The following is a 19,138-nucleotide window of genomic DNA, read 5'->3' on the forward strand; positions in this document are numbered from 1 at the left end:
AGAAAGAAAGAAAGAAAGAAAAGAAAGAAAAGAAAGAAAGAAAGAAAGAAAGAAAGAAAGAAAGAAAGAAAGAAAGAAAGAAAGAAAGAAAGAAAGAAAGAAAGAAAGAAAGAAAGAAAGAAAGAAAGAAAGAAAGAAAGAAAGGGAAAATATATTTGCTGATATTAGTGCAGTTGTTAATAGTGTGTTTTGTTTAGCTCTTCTGGGTAGTTTTGTCTTGAAACTGTATGCCATTAAAAAGGAGACTGATGTCCAAATTTCTATAGCTGAATATCTGCAAAAAAGGAGATCTTAGGCTGCCTTCTATCCCACACATGCTTCGCTGGAGATATGTACATGCCTCTGGGAACTTTATGAAAGAGATTGTATTACCCCAAAGGTCAGATTTATCTCTGAGGGTTCTGGCTTTAATGACACCTGGAATCTACCACCACCCTTTCTAAAAATATAGATATAGAGAAGCCTGCAGTATAAAATCAAAGGCTCAGTGTCCTGCTACCAAGTGTGGACAGCTAGACACTTCTAGGAAACCCACAAGCAGGACACAAACATTATAATGAGTGTATGTTGGTGCTTTGTCCCATTGTTTGGTCGTCAAAGGTAGACTGCTTATGGGCACAGATGGTCAGTTAAGCTGTAATGGTGAACAGCTGCTGAGAAACCTCCAAATATTTTTTAAAATCCCCTTTGGGTGCAGGATAAACCTGGAGTCACCAGCTCACCTTGTGGTGGCAAATTCGCTAATAGGGCATTTGGTAATCATGGTCTTCTCTATCCCTGTTCTGAATCTATTTCTTGTTTTCTAGATCACATCCTTGAGCTGTTGTATTACACGCTATTCAGCTGCATCTTACTTTGCATCAACGACATTTTTGGGACGAATCAGCAAATTAATCGGGGTGTGGTGGGGGGAGTTAAAGATCCTTTAAAAAATTTTAAAATATGGATTTTATTTTTCAGTATTTTATATGAATGCCCATATCTTCTGCCTCTTAATTCATCCACCTGTAGAGGAATGCAGGTCATACCGATTATAAATCAAAATGGGTTGTGTGTTCTGGTCTTCCCTTTTACAAGCTCCCAGGAAAATATATTCAATATTTATGGCAAAATATTTATTCAGGTCTTTCCACCCATAAAACTAAAAGCTAAGGGCCTCTTCTGTTTTGTTTTCATGAATACCTTTCATACAAGAGAGAATACAAAAGAACAGAAGCATTTCAGGCTGGATAGATATTCCAACACTCTTGTATGGGTTACGGAAATTAGAAATATGAGAGGACCTTGTGTTTAAATGCCATTTAAAATCACTGGGCATTCTTTCAAAGTTCTTTCTGGATTTATTAATATATATTATTTAAGATTTTGGAAGAGCTGTTTCTTAAATGAAATCACACTGTCCTGCTTGACATAGGATGCAATTTAGAGCAGCGCCATATTGGAACAATTAACAAATAGCTGCCAAGGGTAGAAAACATATAGAGTTGGATCTAGTTTTATTCATGCTTTGAGGAGACCTGTTAAATCCATGAGGTGAGGTATGGTCTGAGTAGCTTAAATAACCCATTTATTTCAATGGTGTTGCTCTAAGAACCACACAGCCTGCTTCCAACCTGAAAGTATTGTTGATAAGAAATGGCAAAGCAAGGACTTATATACGCTGTTGAGAGAAGTATTCAAAGATACAAATATGTTTAACTAGTATGGGATGCGTATATATGTTAAGAAGGCCACCTTTTAATAGCAGCAGAACTCTAACTTGCAACTAAATGGAGAATTTGTTTTTTAAAATTTTTTTCTAGTACCCAAAGATTGTATGGCAAGATAACAGAAACATTTATGGTGGGTGAAATCTTAACCTCAGTCTAAGGCTACAGCTAATCCCAATTTATTGAGGATTTTATAGGAAAACGGAGCTCAGTTCTAAATGCATTTCTGTGGTATGTTTTTAATAGCAGTGAGTGCCTTTTCTTGTGTTTTCTACAAAAGAGTTTTGTTCCAGATAACCTGGGCTGTTTTCTCAGAATGAGATTCTGTCCCTTCTAGATGAATAGCCTCTTCTGTGGGATTTCAGGAGCTGTTGCTCCAGAGGAGACGGTGGAAGCATCACCTCTTTTTGCCTGGGATGGGAGGGCCAAGAAAGCTGGAAACTGAGCTTCCGTTAACAAGAGATAAAACACCACTTTTGACATTTCACGGAAGGCTCACCTTTTTACAAAAATAAAAATAAAAGCCATTCCTCACAGCTCAAGCGTGGGGTTTTCAGAAGGGGGTTGTCAAAATGGAGGCCTCTTCACAGCCCTTAGAAAGCTAGGTAGGAAAACGACAGGCCTTCTTGGTTCCTAGGCTTTAACCCAAGAGAGCAGATCTCCCTCTCCAGCAAGCCCTGCTTGCACGGCAGCACAAGCAGCCAAAGGGTGAAATTCTGCACCTCTGTCTTGCTTGCCAAGAGAGCAAGACCGCAAACATCAGTTGAGACTCCCCTGTCCTTAATGGAGCAGGCAAAGGGCGGGTGAGTTGGCCAAGGAGAGTCTCCTCGCAGGTAAATGGGTATTTATTTATTTACTTTATTTATACCCCGCCACACCTGGTCCTGATTTTTTCCATTTTAAAACATTCATTCTGTCCCTCCCCTCAGACTAACACTGCCGTGTGTGCACAAAATAGAGGAGGCGAAGCAGCTAAAATGTCTGGTACCCTGTTTCTCTGAAAATAATCCCTAACCTGAAAATAAGCCCTAGTATGATTTTTCAGGATGCTTGTAATATAAGCCCTACCCCAAAAATAAAGCCCCAGTTAAATGAAACCCCGCCTTCCACCATTATGCAGCAACCAGAAGAAGATGACAGGACTGTATCTGAATAAATGTAGATTGTTGTACATGGGGAAAAAAAACAACATCCCCTGAAAGTAAGCCTTAATGCGTTTTTTGGAGCAAAGATTAATATAAGACCCTGTCTTATTTTTGGGGAAACACAGTAATAGTGAAACCATAGAAAGAAGTGGGAGCTCTCTCTCTCGCTCTCTCTCTCTCTCTCTCTCTCTCTCTCTCTCTCTCTCTCTCTCTGTGTGTGTGTGTGTGTGTGTGTGTGTGTGTGTGTGTAAGCCAGGTATTGGAAAAAGAAACTGTCAAGCAGCAGCAAACAAGACCACATCCCCACACTCTGCAGCCTGCGTCAAACAAATGATCAAGCGGGAGGAAGTGCCCACTGCCCTCATACGAATGTATAAAAGCCACGACGGATCTTAGTGTTAGCACAGTTTTCTCTTGTATTGCATATCTATGAACATGAGTTTCGAAATTTCTGTCCTCTGAAGGGCAGAATCAAGGAGATTTACAAGGAGTTAAAACATGCATTATATATTTAACACTGCAAAACACAGAATCATTGCCACATGCAGCTAGAAGAAGTGAGTTGGCGCCAGCAGTGACTGCCTCCTGTTTAAAAACAATGCAAAGCTTCACTTAGTGCCCACATTTTTGTCTGCTTTCTAAGAATCCATTTTCTGAAAAAGGCTTTATTTCACAGACAGTGAGGACGTGTGTATGCTTTCAAGACACACAGGTCTCTTCAGCAGAGTCCCAACCACTCCTCCACAAGCTTTCTTATCCTTGCTTCTGATAGACAGGTGTTTGGAGGCAGAGAGTGGGTGCCCCTGATTTCAAAGCCTTGAAGGTCTATTTAGATCAAGACTGGGCAAACTGCAGCCATCCAGATGTTTTTGGGACTGCCCAGACTATGTGAGCTTGGCCTAAGGGAAGATACAGTCCAAAAACATCTGGAGGACTCCACTTTGCTTGCCCCTCATGGACATTACGCAGACCATTTCTATGGTGGCCAGGTAGGCACTTGTAGCAGGCCCACGGACAGGGTGTTAAAACAATATTTCCTACTCGAAGGTAGGAAATATCCTTATGTACATGGAGTCTCCATGACAATTGAGGTGGATCAGCCTACTCTGCAAGTCCCAGTTTCTGTTTCTGGGCACACTATGGTTAGCATTGCAAAATATATCTGAAGTGTGGCTGTGTGGGCTCGTCCCATCTTGCATCAGGGGTCAGATTGGATGGCCTTGGTTAGGCCCCCACTGCAGTGAAGCAGCAAGAAGAACATGTGCATCGGGTACAGATTTGACTTTTCTTCTACTAAGAACACAATTTTAGAGTTTGAATACATTGAGGATTACCTCGTGGAACAGAAAAACCACAAGGGCTGTATATGAAGAACATTTGTTGTGGTTAGTTATATTTACATACATCCTTCGTCTCATCAATAGAAAGGTTATCACAGTGAGACGCATCTAATCACATCCATTTGACATGAATTAATCTACTAAATTGTTGTTCCTAACCACTTTGCAAATCTCTGAAGCTGAAATATGAAAACCAGCTTGCTTTACATGCTGTGTTTAAAATGGAGCTCAATGTCAACCCCACCCCACCCATCAAACATGGCCCATTACAATGAAAATAACCATCGATGACGCAACCCTTTGCAGAAGTAAGCCCGGCTGAATTCAGTGAGAACTTAATCTGAGCTGAATGTCTATAAGATTGCAGCCTTCCTGTATTTAATGAGCAGGTTTGTATCTTTTCCTAAATAAATATTTCCAGGCACAGAAAAAAGGGAAAGAAATAGGGTAGCAAAATCATAAAAAGTTTCTACAGATGCTTCACTTCAAATCTGAAATACACATGGTCCTCTCTAATTATCTTGAAAGAAGCTGAGTTTGGAGGCACAAGGTGGTACTCTCTACAGTATTCTTCTAATTTAATTTTGTTTGAAAAACATGCTTCCTCGGTATCTCTTGCGCACGTGTTGTAAAGAAGCAAGAGTCTTTCTCCTTTACTTATCCAGACATGGGTCAGTTCCATGAGCATCAGACCCACTGACCCGCCATACCGTTTCTTGAAGGGCACCTGTGGTCTTCCCATGCTGGCTCGCCATGTTGGGGAGAAATGATGACTAGCAGCCGGTGCGGGCTGGCTGTTGTAGCGCCAAGCAGGCTCCTGCGTTGCAAGACCAGCATGCCGTTCAGTACTTCTCCCTTTTCCCTCTAAGACAGAACTGGGCGACAGGGGCCTTCCAGACATTTATGGTCTGTATCTCCCCCCCACCCAGCATCTCTCACCACTGGGCATGTTTGCCGGGAGTTGGATTCCATTTCCCTGTCATTTTATTCTTTATACCCCACCTTTCTCTCAAAGCGGAACCGAGGCAGCTTAAGTTTTTAAAACAGAATAGCAGCCCTGCTCCCCCCCCAAAAGTCTGGAGGGCCACCGTGGTCGGTCTCTTCTCAAAGAACTGGCTGCAGACCCCAACAGACACAGTGGCTGGGAACTATGGCCGCTCCACTCACTGGCCTGCATCTTGCCATAACCGCACATGAACAGGTAGTTGTTGTTAGTTTGTCTTGTTCTCAGAGGGGGCTTGTGTGGGACCCGCCTTGGAGGGCTTGGCACAACTTGTTCATTAGTTAGTACTGTATAACTCCACCCTTAATTTATGTCATGGTGGCTTATCATGATCATTCCCCATGATCCTATCATGGTTTCAGCATTTTTGTGATTCTCATCCAGGGGCATATCCACCTGTGTGGCTTTTTCTTTCTAGAACCACATGCACTCGATAAAAGTTAAGAAAACAGAGTTATGTTTTTGCTAACAGCAAGAAATAATTTCTGGGGCCTGATCCAAACAAACAAGGCACCTTGTTTTCTCCCTTCTCCTGTATAGCATCCTCTGGTCTCGGTATTTATATTGTAAGTCTGGTGGGCACAGATGTCTATACCAACACATTCCTAAATATTGTGGGGTGGAATCTTAGGGAGGGTGATCCTTAGCGGGATTAAAAAAAATAGATTATATATGAAACCTATAGGAGGGAGCTTTGGTTTTGAGATCAGTTGCAGGCACTTTCGTCACGGGAGGGTGAGGATGTGTGTGTGTTATGTGCACAGGTTTTATTTCTGCAGAAATCTGTTGCGTTCTCATGGAGAACAACAACCTTTTCCCAAGTCTTGTGGGGGATAAAAAAGGAAGGGTTTAAAAGGAGCTGTCCAATCGCTGGAGTGCTGAAAAGGCTGCGATTTTAAAAATGGTCACGCGCGGTATTTTTTTTTTTAAAAAAGGAGGTGTCGTTTGTGTTTTGTATTCATTTCCCCAAAGGAAATGTTGGGGCTGCTCTGCAGGTGTCTCTCTTCCGAAATATTTAAGTAGAATTATTTTAGAAGAAAGAGGGAAGACTTTTCCTTTAAGCACCGCCGCCCCTCCTGCAATTTGCCTTACTGAAATCTATACAACTTCAGTGTGTGGAAAATCAACAGTTTTCCGGAGAGATTGAAGAGCCAGCGGGCAACCCAGTTTAACATACTAAAATGCTGATATCGTGTGTGTGTGTGTTGGTTAGGGAACTGTTCTGACGCCCACACACCCTGGACAGGTTCAGACAACGTCTATGTATGGCGAGGTGGATATAGAAGTCTGTAGAAAGTAATATTATGAATCTCATCCCCTTTCCCCGAAAACTTATATTACTCTTTTCTGGGTCCATTAAAACTACACTTCAAGGCGAACCTGGCGAGAAATTTGACACTCTCCCGACTTATCTAAAGAAAACTCGTGTTGTAAATACGCCCGTTTGAAAAGCATAGGTTAGGAAAAAACATTTTATTTCCAGCCCTTTATTTTTTTCTCTCTCCTTGGGAGAAGACGCTGGGTGTTGTGTGTAGATGTGTGAGGGAGCGAGAGCTTGTGCTTAATTGCAAGGCAACACGGGGTTTTCTGTTGTAAGTGGATGCAAGGTTAGCAATCAATGCCCTGGACAACAGAAGAAATATGCTCTTATAGTTCATATTCCAATTTAACCTAATTATGAAACACCAGAGGCTTTGAAACTTCCCTGCCCTCCTAGGAAATCCTAGGCGGCGCCTTCATAACTCTTTAAACGCACTTGTCACATCAATTTGGTATTTTTTTAGCTCCCTTGGATAGAGTTTAAAACACCATTTGGTTGATTAATTGTCTTTTATTGATCAATCTCCTGTTTGGCAGGGACGCGGGGCCTTTCACTGCATAGATTTCAATACATTTCCCAACCATTAAAAGACACAAAATACTCTTGATTTTTAAAATTTATATATATATACACTAACACACACACGCCTACAGTTTTATTTCTCTGCCCTCCCTCCCTCCCTCCCTCCCTCCCTCTTGTTTCTGTTGACAAGAAAACTGAGCAAGAAATAGACAGCCCCATCGTTGGCCGTGAGGAAGTGAAGACGCCTTTAATGCAATAAAAGGCCCTTTTAACAGCATGAAAATTACATTATATAAATTTAATCTTTCTTCTCTCTTTGGGGAAGCTTCCGAGGAATGAGTTGCCAACTGTTAAGGAAATGCCAGGAAAACAAATTGTAAACAACAACAACAACTGCACAAACTTGAGCCTTCTTTGATTTCTCTAGAGCTGGGAGAGGAAAAAAGTGCTGTTTGATGATGTATTCATTATCACGATTATTATTTATTCTTAGGATTAAAGGTAACTGCTGTTCACCGCCTTCCCTCCCGCAAAAAAGGAGGAAGAAGATTCTCCGGCAAAACTTGATCAGACCAGGGTTTTAAGGGTAGCTGTGGAGGCTTGCTCTTTTTAAAAAAGAAAAACATTTCACGCGCCAACCATGATGGGCTTTCTTTCCAGTAAGAAAATAAGTGGTATTTAATATTTCTACCTCTTGTCCTTCCCCCACCGCCCCAGCCCAGCACGGTCCCCTGCGATTGAAGGCAATGCGGTGAATTCCCCACCAACGCAAACAAGTGAGAGTGGCTGAAATATATATGCCAAGTCAAATTCTTAAAAACCAAAAACTATAACTCCAAACAGCCTGATCGTTGGTTTGCTCTTGAAGTCACATTATTAATTATTATTTATTTAAATATTTTTACCCTGCCTTTCTCCTTAAAGGGACCCGAGGCGGCTTACAACAATAAAGAGGCTATTTTTAAAAGCTAAAAACAGCAAGTATACAAATATTTTTTAAGAAAAGAATTAAACAAGCATTATATTAAAAACGGGAAATAAAATCAATGCAGAAACACATTTAAAGGCAGCAGAGCATAACAATCCATTAAAAAAAATTCCTCTCAGTCCGACGGCTCAGGAAAAGCTCCCCCGAAGAGAAGGGTCCTTCTTTGCCTGTGTGTGGAAGGAAAGCCGAGAGGGGGCCAGCCTGGCCTCCAGTGGGAGGGAGTTCCAGAGTCTAAATGAGCAGCCACCGAGAAGGCCCTCCTCTCCCGGGTCCCCACTCGACCCACCTGTGAAGGTGGCGGAACCTCTCCTGATGATCTTAGCACCCGGACAGGCTCCTAATGGGAGATGCCACCCTATTCTGCTATTCTAATTAATGCTGCGGTGGTTTTTTTAAAGGTGTAGACCCATGAAGAGGTCATGTTCTGCAAGAAATAGGGGGCAAAAAATGGAAAAACGGAAGAGATTCCAATTCCCCGAGGCTGAAATGCGCCTTTGGCAAACCTCCGGGGGTGGGGTGGGGGGGGTCGGGATTCCCCCCTCGAGGTGGCTGGGAGGTCCTTCTCCCCGAAAACCGCTGAGACGCGGTTGTGCTTCTTGGCCCCCACGTTCATTCCGGGTTCCTGGGCGAGAACAGGATTTTTAGGGAGAGGATCCAGAGTGGGGGAAGGTCCTTCACCCCTCTGAATATCCCATCACAAACTTGGGGGGGCGGCGCAACAATTATTACAATTTCACCTCTCAGCCAGCCTCGGAGGTGAAATGGTAATACTTCTGTTCCTCCCTTCTCAGAAAAGATTCTGCTCACGGTGGCGTTTTTTGGGTTGCTTAAGTGGTCTTTTTATAGGAGAAATGCGGTCGCCCTTTCGGCTTTCCCTAAATATCTGTGAAATCTCTTTAATGGCGATCTCTCCTCCTGTTCCTCCCTCCGCCCTCCAAAACCATGCCTTTCAAACACACTTTTCAAAGCAGGAGATGGTCAACACAAGGAGAAGCACCGGCGCGGGGCGAAAAATTAACCAGGCAGTGTCTCTTTGGTGGACCTCCAGCGGTAGTGACTTCAGGCAGGCTTACTCGCGAGCAAGCCCCGTCGGATACTTAAAAACATTGGGTTTTTTTGAGGGTGTGTGTGTGGTCGGGGCTTGAGTTTTAATCCGGGGGGAGGGAAAATCCCCCTTTGAACTGAAGGGGCCTTTCCCTTGCCTTCGTCTTGTTTAAGACTGCAGAGGGAGAATTTAATACAGTAAATCCAAGCCGAGAGGAAACTTGCTCGCCCCAGAGATTCGGACGAGAAAACCCGATCTGAATCCGAAGCGAACTGCAAGCGAGTGTCAACGGCGGGAGGGGAGGGCGGAAGCAAAGCCTGATCTTAGCCTGCGTTACTCAGAAGCAAGCCTGCCCGACTTCACGGGCAGCTTGCTCCGAAGCGAGGACGTGTGAATCGGGTCGCTTGCGCTGCCAGGGGAAAACGGGATCCGGCCTCTTTATTTTTAACCCGCTTCAATCAAAGCCACGGGTCATTGCGGACCCACGCGCGCTTAATCGATGAGGTTTGTTCCCTGCGCAGGGCCAGGCGGGGCTCCGGGGCCTCGTTCTCTCTCTCTCTGCGCCCCGCGCATGGTCACCAAGGTTGCCAACTTATCAAACAGGTCCCGGGCCCTATGCCTTGAAGGCGGTGGTGCCTGACGGTTCCCCCTCCCCTCAAATGTAGTGCTTCTGAAGAGGCACAAGAGCAAAGCAGGGCAGATTGACTCCCGTGTGTTGGCATCAGGACAGGATTTTAAAATCTTCCCCGCACGGAGGGATCGGTCCCCTTGGCCAAGTTTTAAGCAAAGAGGCTCTGTTTTCTTTCTCGTTTCTCCACCCCGCCCCGGCAGCGATTTCTGCGCCTTTCACTACCGCTTCACAAGCAGCAATCCAACAGGTAGCACCTGCTCTCACATCGCTCCTGGAGAACCTGTTGAATCTGTGTCTGTTAAGCTGCCGGAAGAATAGAACTTCTTTTTATTTATTTTTTAATGGAATCATTCTCACGATTTTTATTCTTTCTTTTTAAATTTTCTGGAACTCTTTCTTTCCACAAACATGGACTCCAAAAGGGGGACTCCTAATTATTAATATTAATGTTTTCTTTTTAAAGGAGCCTCAGACTTAAAGGGGATAGCAGATAATCCTTAAAGAGCTTATCTGACCTTTTTTTTAAAGGGAGGGGATTCAATTCGTATTTCAACTTTTTCGAGGTTCCTTCCCTTGATTCACAGTGAAGGTCATAACTGTTATTATTAATTTTTATTTGTGGTGTGCCCAGAGATTTCAATATGGCTTTAGAAAGGACGGCCCCCGCCCCACTGAGGTGGAAATGGGGAATTTAGTGTGGGAGGGTCAGCAGCAGCCGAGAAAGGGGGAGAGAAATGGCTTCCCTTTGGAAAGGGGATTTGCTTCAAGATAGGTGAGGTCGAAGCTCCTTTATCTCTCCACCATACAGGACACCTCAATGTGTTCGCGTATTCGCCTGCCTAATCAGTTTCCAAACTGATCAATTCACAGCCTTTTTACACAGGAGAAGCCCGATTCTGTATTTTTCCGATAATTTTAATTCGAAATAAACCCAACAGCTTACAGGTGACCTCATTCCTCTAATAAAACGTGCATTAAATGAACAGGCATAGCCCTAAAGGGCTTCTTCCTCGTCATCCTCATTCCTTTGCACTGTTACCGAGGAGTAAGCCTCATAAATATAGCGGGATTTTACTTCTGAGTCGCCTTTTTTCCAAAAAGGGGGGCAGATACTGAAAGGGGCAGGCTGCAGCAAGTATTACATTGGGAGCATCTCATTAATGTCTTTAAAAACCCTCTAATCCAGTGCAATTTTAGTGGCCGGTTCCTCGGACGTGAAAGCCCCATTTGAATTCCTTAGGATTCCTCTTCCGAGGAAACTCCCAGGAAGGCAGCCGCAGCCTCTGCCCCGATGGCGCTACACGGTACTGTTTCTCGGGGTTCGCTTTAATTAATTAATTAATTAATTTTTTTAAAAAAGGTCACAAATATATAAATACTATCATTACAAGGATTAGCCCTTCGGTGTCCTTGTTGTGAAGATCCGATTGGAAAGAGGCGGCGGAGAAACACGACGTATCATAATAGTAACGTGTAACAACAACAACAACAACAACTGTAAAGACAGCGGCCTCATCCGCCTAACGGTAATTTACAATTAATAATAACCCGCCACCTTCCGCACTGTCTCCAGAAATTTGAAACAACACGGAAGGGGAGCGCCCCCGGGTAGCTTGGCATCACTGACTTCAACTATGATATTTTAAAACCCAGAAATATATCCGTATATTTTAAATCATTTCCAGAATGGTTCGGGTCGGTTTGGTTTAGTTCGGGGTAGGTTCAACGGCGCAGGCTGTCTTTGGGGTTGGCGTCACGTCTGAAAGAAAACTCGCGTGAATCTTGAAAGGTTACTCCTCCTTCCCTGCTAACAGCCCCACCGCTCTCTTCCCCGCCGGCCAGATGCTTTTCAAAAACACCGTCAAATGACTGGAGGATGATGATGATCGCATTTATGTAGCCTTCCAGGTTGCCAAGAGCTTGGTATTTATGGCATTAGCTGGGGAGCAGTACAACGGTCCTGTGAGGTAGACCCGTCATAGGACGCCTCTAGCTAGTCCCAGGGAGAGAAAAGCGGGATAGAGGATGGCTAACATTTTCGCCTGTTGCGAAAGCGAGAAAGTGTGGCACCTTTAAAGGCTACACGGGCTTCTTCGGCCCGACTTCTTCCGATGCCTTCCTATCACGAAGCGGCACCCTTTGCGATCAGAACAATCTGTCTGCCTTCTGGAGGTGGGAATCGTGGCGAAATAATCACAGTTTCCGCTCCAACCCAAAGTCTCTTCCCCCGTGTAGAAAGACGGACAGTAGGCATGGAGGTAAAACTGAAAATTAAGCCATTCAAGACATTAAAGGGGAAAACAAAACAAACAAAAAATTAAAAGATAAAAAAATGAAGAAGACCAAAACATGGTGGCACCTTAAAGACTAACTTTTATATTTGTTTTAACGTGAGCTTTTGTGGACAAGATTCCTTCCATCCGACATCAAGCCGTTAATTTTTCTATCCAGATACAGATGTAAGGCCTGAGCATAGAAGCGTCTCCATCTCCTCTTCCCTCCCTCTCTCTTTTCTCTCTATCAAGGAGCTTTAATAAAAAGAGGAAGTGAATTATCATCAAATCCAGGAGAAATTTTTCACAGATATGATCAGCTCTTAACCTTTGGAGAACTATAAATGCGACTGTTCTAAAACAGAGAGAGCAGGAGAGGGAGAGAGACAGAAATTAACTTGATTAGACCTAATCAACATTATTTAAACTATTCCCAGAAGTCTGTCCCCAATGAAGTTTACCTTACAGATAAAAGGAAACGGAAGATGGGAAAATTGAATTACATTCCTGTATTTGCCATCGCCTGACAGGCGGGAAAGGGGTGAGAGGCAGAGGAGGGGGGGGGGGGAGAGAGAGAGAGAGAGAGAGAGAGAGAGAGAGATCGAGGCGGCTCTGCTCCAGTCATTCTGCATTTAAAAGCAATGCACACCTCCCTTGCTAATAAGTAAAGTATTCCTTTGCAGGCAAGGAATAAAGCCTTCTCTTATTTGGTCCCTCGGCAAGTGGTGCCGTAGTCCTTCTCCAAGGGGCTACTCTGATGATGAAACTAACAAATTCTTTCTGCCAAGGCTGGCAGGGATGAAATGAACCAGGCAAAGATCTCGTTTACAGAGGGTGGTTCTCTTGAGATGGCATCACCACCGCTACCTTTATTATTATTATTATTGCTATTTTTGCTGCCTATATTTCTGAACCCAAACGCATAGACTTCACCCCTGCAGCACCGTCAATGATGTCACCTGGTGTTGTGGGCCAAAGCTTTGCCTCACTATCAAATTAGAGAAGTTCCTTTTAAGTACAGGAAGAGAGGATTCCCATCCCAAGTCCAGGCAAGCGGGGGGGGGGGGGGGGGACAACCAAAGAATAGCCAGTTCCATATTTTGCTCCCTTTTCTTGCTCCCAAACCCTAGTTTGGAAAAGGATGTCAGGGTGGCAGCCCTTAACCCTCTTATTAGGCAATAATTTCCACTGAGTTTAGTGGGACTTACTTCTGAGTAAACATGCATGGCGTTCTGGTTCACAATCTGACTAGCTAACCAAGGAACCAACCTCCTAATATTTGGAACTAGTGGGTTTTTATTATTATTTTCTAATGAGGAGCAGAATTCAAACAGGTTCTGTAGGCAACTGATCAAAATTCTTCCTTCCTTCCTTCCTTTTCAATATTTTTTTGCTTTCCTACACTGGTATCCTGCCTTTTTTAAAAAACGATTTCCATATTACCACCTTACTCCCTATCTGCGGGTGAGATATTGGGAGGAGGGATAAGTTGAACAGGCAAAAGGAAATAACTTCTTTTCTTTCTTCTGGTGGGAACAAATAACGTCCCTAATGCAGGAACGTCACAGGGGGTTTGATCACCGAAAAACCTTTCCGGACTGAGTTTCTAAAATATGGATATTCTTGGATGAGCGCCTGGTAGAGGCCATGCAGAGGGACTTTAGCCTGCATCCCACAGTGAGGATTTAATTCCTGTTTACCATGGTTTGGTGCAACTTTTTCTCTTTCCATTTGGTAATAGAAATCTGATGCAGTGGAAAAAGCAGACAATTTTTTTTGGCGGGGGGGGCAATAAAGAATAAACAGTTATACAAAACAATCTAGTGTATCAAGAGTTATATAATAAATCAAGAATTAAAACAGAAACATAATTGTTTATCTCTCTCTCCATACTGTACTGTGCCTGTATTTTCATCTGTTTACCCATGTCTATACATCTATCTAGATATGCAAAATTACACAAATAGAAACCTTTTCTTTCAGTTAATACTCAACGCACATTTCTTTGTTTATACTCATCAGGATGTAGTACACAACCCAGTGCTTATCCCTCCCCCCCACCTTCTCCAGATCCCTTTCCTGCATCTTGCCTTTTATAATGCAGATATTTCTGGCCCTCCTAACGCACACAGATGCCCCATGAAAGAGGAAGCACCACCCTGGGCCCAGGTGGGGAGGGGGGGAGTGAGAGGGGTGTCAAAATAAACTTGGGAAAACTGATCGGCTTCTTTGGAAAAGAGCACCCTGCCGATTTTATGCTTGTTTTGGACCTTGGAGAAGCAGGTGTTTGCGTGGAAGAAAGACAGAGAGCAAGTATTCTTGGTGTGAGCATTTTGCTGTCCCTGAAAGAAAGCTGAAAGGCCGTGACATAAACAGAAGAGGTATTAAAACAGGATCAGGTGAGATATTCCCACCCACCTCCGCCTACAAAACTCCCAACCCTACAGTCTATAAATCAGAGCTGCTTCCCTTTGGAGCATGAATGTGGTTGCTGTAGGAAGGGCAGAAATCTCTGCCTCCCCTTCAATCCAGATTAGGTCGGCTCCACTGTATTGATGGCTGCATATAGAATATGACAATAATTTTCCAGGGTTTCAGTTTGAATGGTCTTGAGAGACAGGCGGGTGGTGGGAGGGAGGAGTATACAGCAGAGAGTTCTCCCTCTCTTTCCCCGAGTCAGTCAGTTTGTCTATCAATTATCTCCCTTATTAATGCACAGCCTTGCTAGGAAATTAATCTAATTGCATGTGAATGCAGTAGGACCAGCTCTGCGTAATCCTGACCTCTCATTGGATGGGGAAATTTTCATCTCTCTCTCTCTCTCTCTCTCTCTCACACACACACACACACACACACACACACACACACACACACACACTTGTGTTGATCACCAAGGGAAATCAGTGTGACAAATTCCCTGTGTTTTCAAAGAGCTGCATGAGACCAGCGAAGACTTGATAAAAGTTGCAAAACACACAATTTGCATGAGGCCCCTAGAAGGCCGGGGATTAAAAACACGCAAACAAGCATGAACACCGCCCCCAAACTTCCAGATCCCATTGGAAGCCCAGAAATGGATTTTCAGTCATTAAGGAAATTAAATTTGTTGAAGACTTATAACACTGTGAAGCTTGTGGCCATGCATGCGATCCCACCCCCTGGTTCTCCTCTTGGCTTCACTCTTGCCATCAGATAACTTTCCAGGTCCTGCCCCCTGTAATATGGGAATGGCAGTAGTTGGCCCACCTGGCAGGGTTGTTGTGAGACCTGCAGGGACGAGGTATATGCAAACAACTTTGAAATGTGGTACAGTATTTCAGTGCCTCTGCAACAGCCAGTGATATCTGGGTAAACTCAGGATACTTCTAATCACTTAGGATCATGTATTGTGGTGGTATTACTAATACTCCCCTTCACGGATTGCTGCCTTGTTGTGGCAAAGGGGCTTGAGTCATTCAGAGAAGCTATGGGCTAGGCCGTGCAGGGACACCCAAGACGGACAGGTCACAGTGGAGAGTTCTGACTAAACACGATCCACCCGGAGCAGGAACTGGCAAGCCACTCCAGTATCTTTGCCAAGAAAACTCGTTGGACAGAAACAAAAGGCTAAAAGATATGATGATGGAAGATGAGCCCCTCAGGTCGGAAGGCGTCCAACATGCTACTGTGGAAAAGCCGAGGACAAGTAGTTCCAGAGCTAATGAAGTGGTTGGGCCAAAGCCGAAAGGATGCTCAGCTGCGGACGCACCTGGAAGTGAAAGGAAAGTCCGATGCCGCAAATAAAAATACTGCATAGGAACCTGAAATGTAAGATCTATGAACCTTGGTATGCTGGATATAGTCAAACAGGAGATGGCAAGAATAAACATTGACATATTGGACATCAGTGAACTAAAATGGACGGGAGTGGGCAAATTCAATTCGGATGATTATCATATCTACTATTGTGGGCAAGAATCCCATAGAAGAAATGGAGTAGCTCTCATAGTCAACAAAAGAGTGGGAAAAGCTGTACTGGGGTACAATCTCAAAAACGACAGAATGATTTCAGTGCAAATCCAAGGCAGACCTTCCAACATCACAATAATCTAGGTTTATGCACCAACCACTGGTGCTGAAGAGGCTGAAATTGACCAATTCTGTGAAGACTTGCAACACCTAGAACTGACACCAAAGAAAGATGTTCTTGTCATTCTAGGGGATTGTAATGCTAAAGTAGGGAGTCAAGAGATAAAAGGAACAACAGGTAAACTTGGCCTTGGAGTTCAAAACAAAGCAGGGCAAAGGCTTATAGAGTTTTGTCAAGAGAACAAGCTGGTCATCACAAACACTCTTTTCCAACAACACACGAGGCGACTCTACACATGGACATCACCAGATGGGCAATACCGAAATCAGACTGATTATGTTATCTGCAGCCAAAGATGGAGCTCTATACAGTCAGCAAAAACAAGACCTGGAGCTGATTGTGGCTCTGATCATCAGATTCTTATAGCAAAATTCAAGCTTAAACTGAAGAAAATAGGAAAAACCACTAGGCTAATCAGGTATAATCTAAACCAAATCCCTTATGAATGCACAGTGGAAGTGAAGAACAGATGTTAGGAACTCAATTTGGTGGACAGAGTGCCTAAAGAACTATGGATGGAGGCTCGTAACATTGTACAGGAGACAGCGATAAAAACCATCCCAAATAAAAGGAAATGCAAGAAAGCAAAGTGGCTGTGTAACGAGGCCTTACAAATAGCAGAGAAGAGAAGGGAAACAAAATGCAAGGGAGATGGGGAAAGTTACAGAAAATGGAATGCAGACTTCCAAAGAATAGCAAGGAGAGTCAAGAGGGCCTTCTTAAATGAACAGTGCAAAGATACAGAGGAAAAGAATAGAAAGGGAATAAACAGAGATCTGTTCAAGAAAATTGGAGATATTAAAGGAATATTTTGTCCAAAGATGGACATGATAAAGGACAAAAATGGGAGGGACTCACAGAAGCAGAAGATACCAAGAAGAGATGGCAAGAATACACAGAGGAATTATACCAGAAAATGTGGATGTCCCGGACAACCCAGATACTGTGGTTGCTGACCTTGAGCCAGACATCCTGGAGAGTAAAATCAAGTGGGCCTTAGAAAGCATGGCTAACAACAAGGCCAGTGGAGGTGATGGGATTCCAGTTGAACTACTGTATTTACAATCTTAAAAGATGACACTGTTAAGGTGCTACACTCAATATGCCAGCAAGTTTGGAAAACTCAGCAGTGGCCAGAGGATTGGAAAAGATCAGTCTACATCCCAATCCCAAAGAAGGGCAGTACCAAAGAATGCTCCAACTACCATACAATTGTACACATTTCACACGCTAGCAAGGTTATGCTCAAAATCCTACAAGGTAGGCTTCAGCAGTACGTGGACTGAGAACTCCCAGAAGTACAAGCTGGATTTCAAAGGGGCAAAGGAACTAGAGACCAAATTGCTAACACGCACTGGATTATGGAGAAAGCCAGAGAGTTCCAGAAAAACATCTACTTCTGCTTCATTGACTACGCAAAAGCCTTTGACTGTGTGGACCACAGCAAACTATGGCAAGCTCTTAAAGAAATGGGAGTGCCTGACCACTTTATCTGTCTCCTGAGAAACCTATACGTGGGACAGGAAGCAACAGTTAGAACTGGATATGGAACAACTGAGTGGTTCAAAATTGGGAAAGGAGTACAACAAGGCTGTATATTGTCTCCCTGCTTATTTAACTTATATGCAGAATACATCATGTGAAAGGCAGGACTGGATGAATCCCAAGCTGGAATTAAGATTGCCAGAAGAAATATCAACAACCTCAGATATGCAGATGATACCACTCTGATGGGAGAAAGTGAGGAGGAATTAAAGAACCTCTTAATGAAGGTGAAAGAGGAGAGCGTCAAAAATGGTCTGAAGCTCAACATCAAAAAAACTAAGATCATGGCCACTGGTCCCATCACCTCCTGGCAAATAGAAGGGGAAGATATAGAGGCAGTGACAGATTTTACTTTCCTGGGCTCCATGATCACTGCAGATGGTTACAGCAGCCCCGAAATTAAAAGATGCCTGCTTCTTGGGAGGAAAGCGATGGCAAACCGAGACAGCATCTTAAAAAGCAGAGACATCACCTTGCTGACAAAGGTCGGCATAGTCAAAGCTATGGTTTTTCCAGTAGCAATGTATGGAAGTGAGAGCTGGACCATAAAGAAGGCTGACTGCCGAAGAATTGATGCTTTTGAATTGTGGTGCTGGAGAAGACTCTTGAGAGTCCCCTGGACTGCAAGGAGAACAAAGCCATCCGTTCTAAAGGAAATCAACCCTGAGTGCTCACTGGAAGGACAGATCCTGAAGCTGAGGCTCCAATACTGTACTTTGGCCATCTCATTAAAAGAGAAGACTCCCTGGAAAAGACCCTGATGTTGGGAAAGTGTGAAGGCAAGAAGAGAAGGGAATGACAGAGGATGAGATGGCTGGACAGGGTCATCGAAGCGACCTACATGAATTTGACCCAACTCTGGAAGGCAGTGGAAGACAGGAGGGCCCGGCGTGCTCTGGTCCATGGGGTCATGAAGAGTCGGACATGACTTAACGACTAAACAACAACAATTGCTAATACTTGCCACAATTATTCATTAGAGTGTATAGGAAAAAAAACAGAGGCAGACAACATGGCACAGAGAGCAGCCTGCTTATTGATAGGGCCGGCTCTGTGTATGCTATAAGTCTTCTCGAGTAGGCGGTATGGGTTTTATTGGGCCTGGTTGGCTTCTCCACCCCACGGCTGTCTCTTCAGCAGTAGACACACACTCTTAGAAACTACTGCCGTTCCCATATATATATACTGTATACATGTATAAGAATTATAGTGCTGGAAGCCCTGAAGAGGATTAACCCCACAGCCTCCCTGGCCCACTTCTAAGGCTCCCCTTGGCTCACAAGGAAGTCCAGAGGTCTGGAAAGCTCCCTGCTCTCTCCATGCCACTACCTTCTCCTCTCCTCTGATTGTTCCCCAGCTCATCAGCATGTTAATGAGAAGCCATCCTAATTAATAGGCTCAATCAAGGAAAGCAAGAAGATATGATCCCAGCTGTCTGTCATTTCCCAGGTTCCCTTTTCTGCTTTTTCTTCCCTTTGGAAAGCCAC

The 19,138-nt window shown here is 43.9% G+C and overlaps 1 protein-coding gene across 2 annotated transcripts in view; it reads left to right on the top strand.

Annotated features, from left to right (window-relative positions):
• The window catches only part of ENSA (endosulfine alpha), a 64,372-nt gene that overhangs the window by 16,974 nt on the left and 28,260 nt on the right, over positions 1-19,138 (top strand). The window lies entirely within an intron of this gene.

This window comes from Pogona vitticeps, chromosome 15 (assembly GCF_051106095.1).
Source record: "Pogona vitticeps strain Pit_001003342236 chromosome 15, PviZW2.1, whole genome shotgun sequence".
Taxonomy (NCBI): Eukaryota; Metazoa; Chordata; class Lepidosauria; order Squamata; family Agamidae; genus Pogona; species Pogona vitticeps.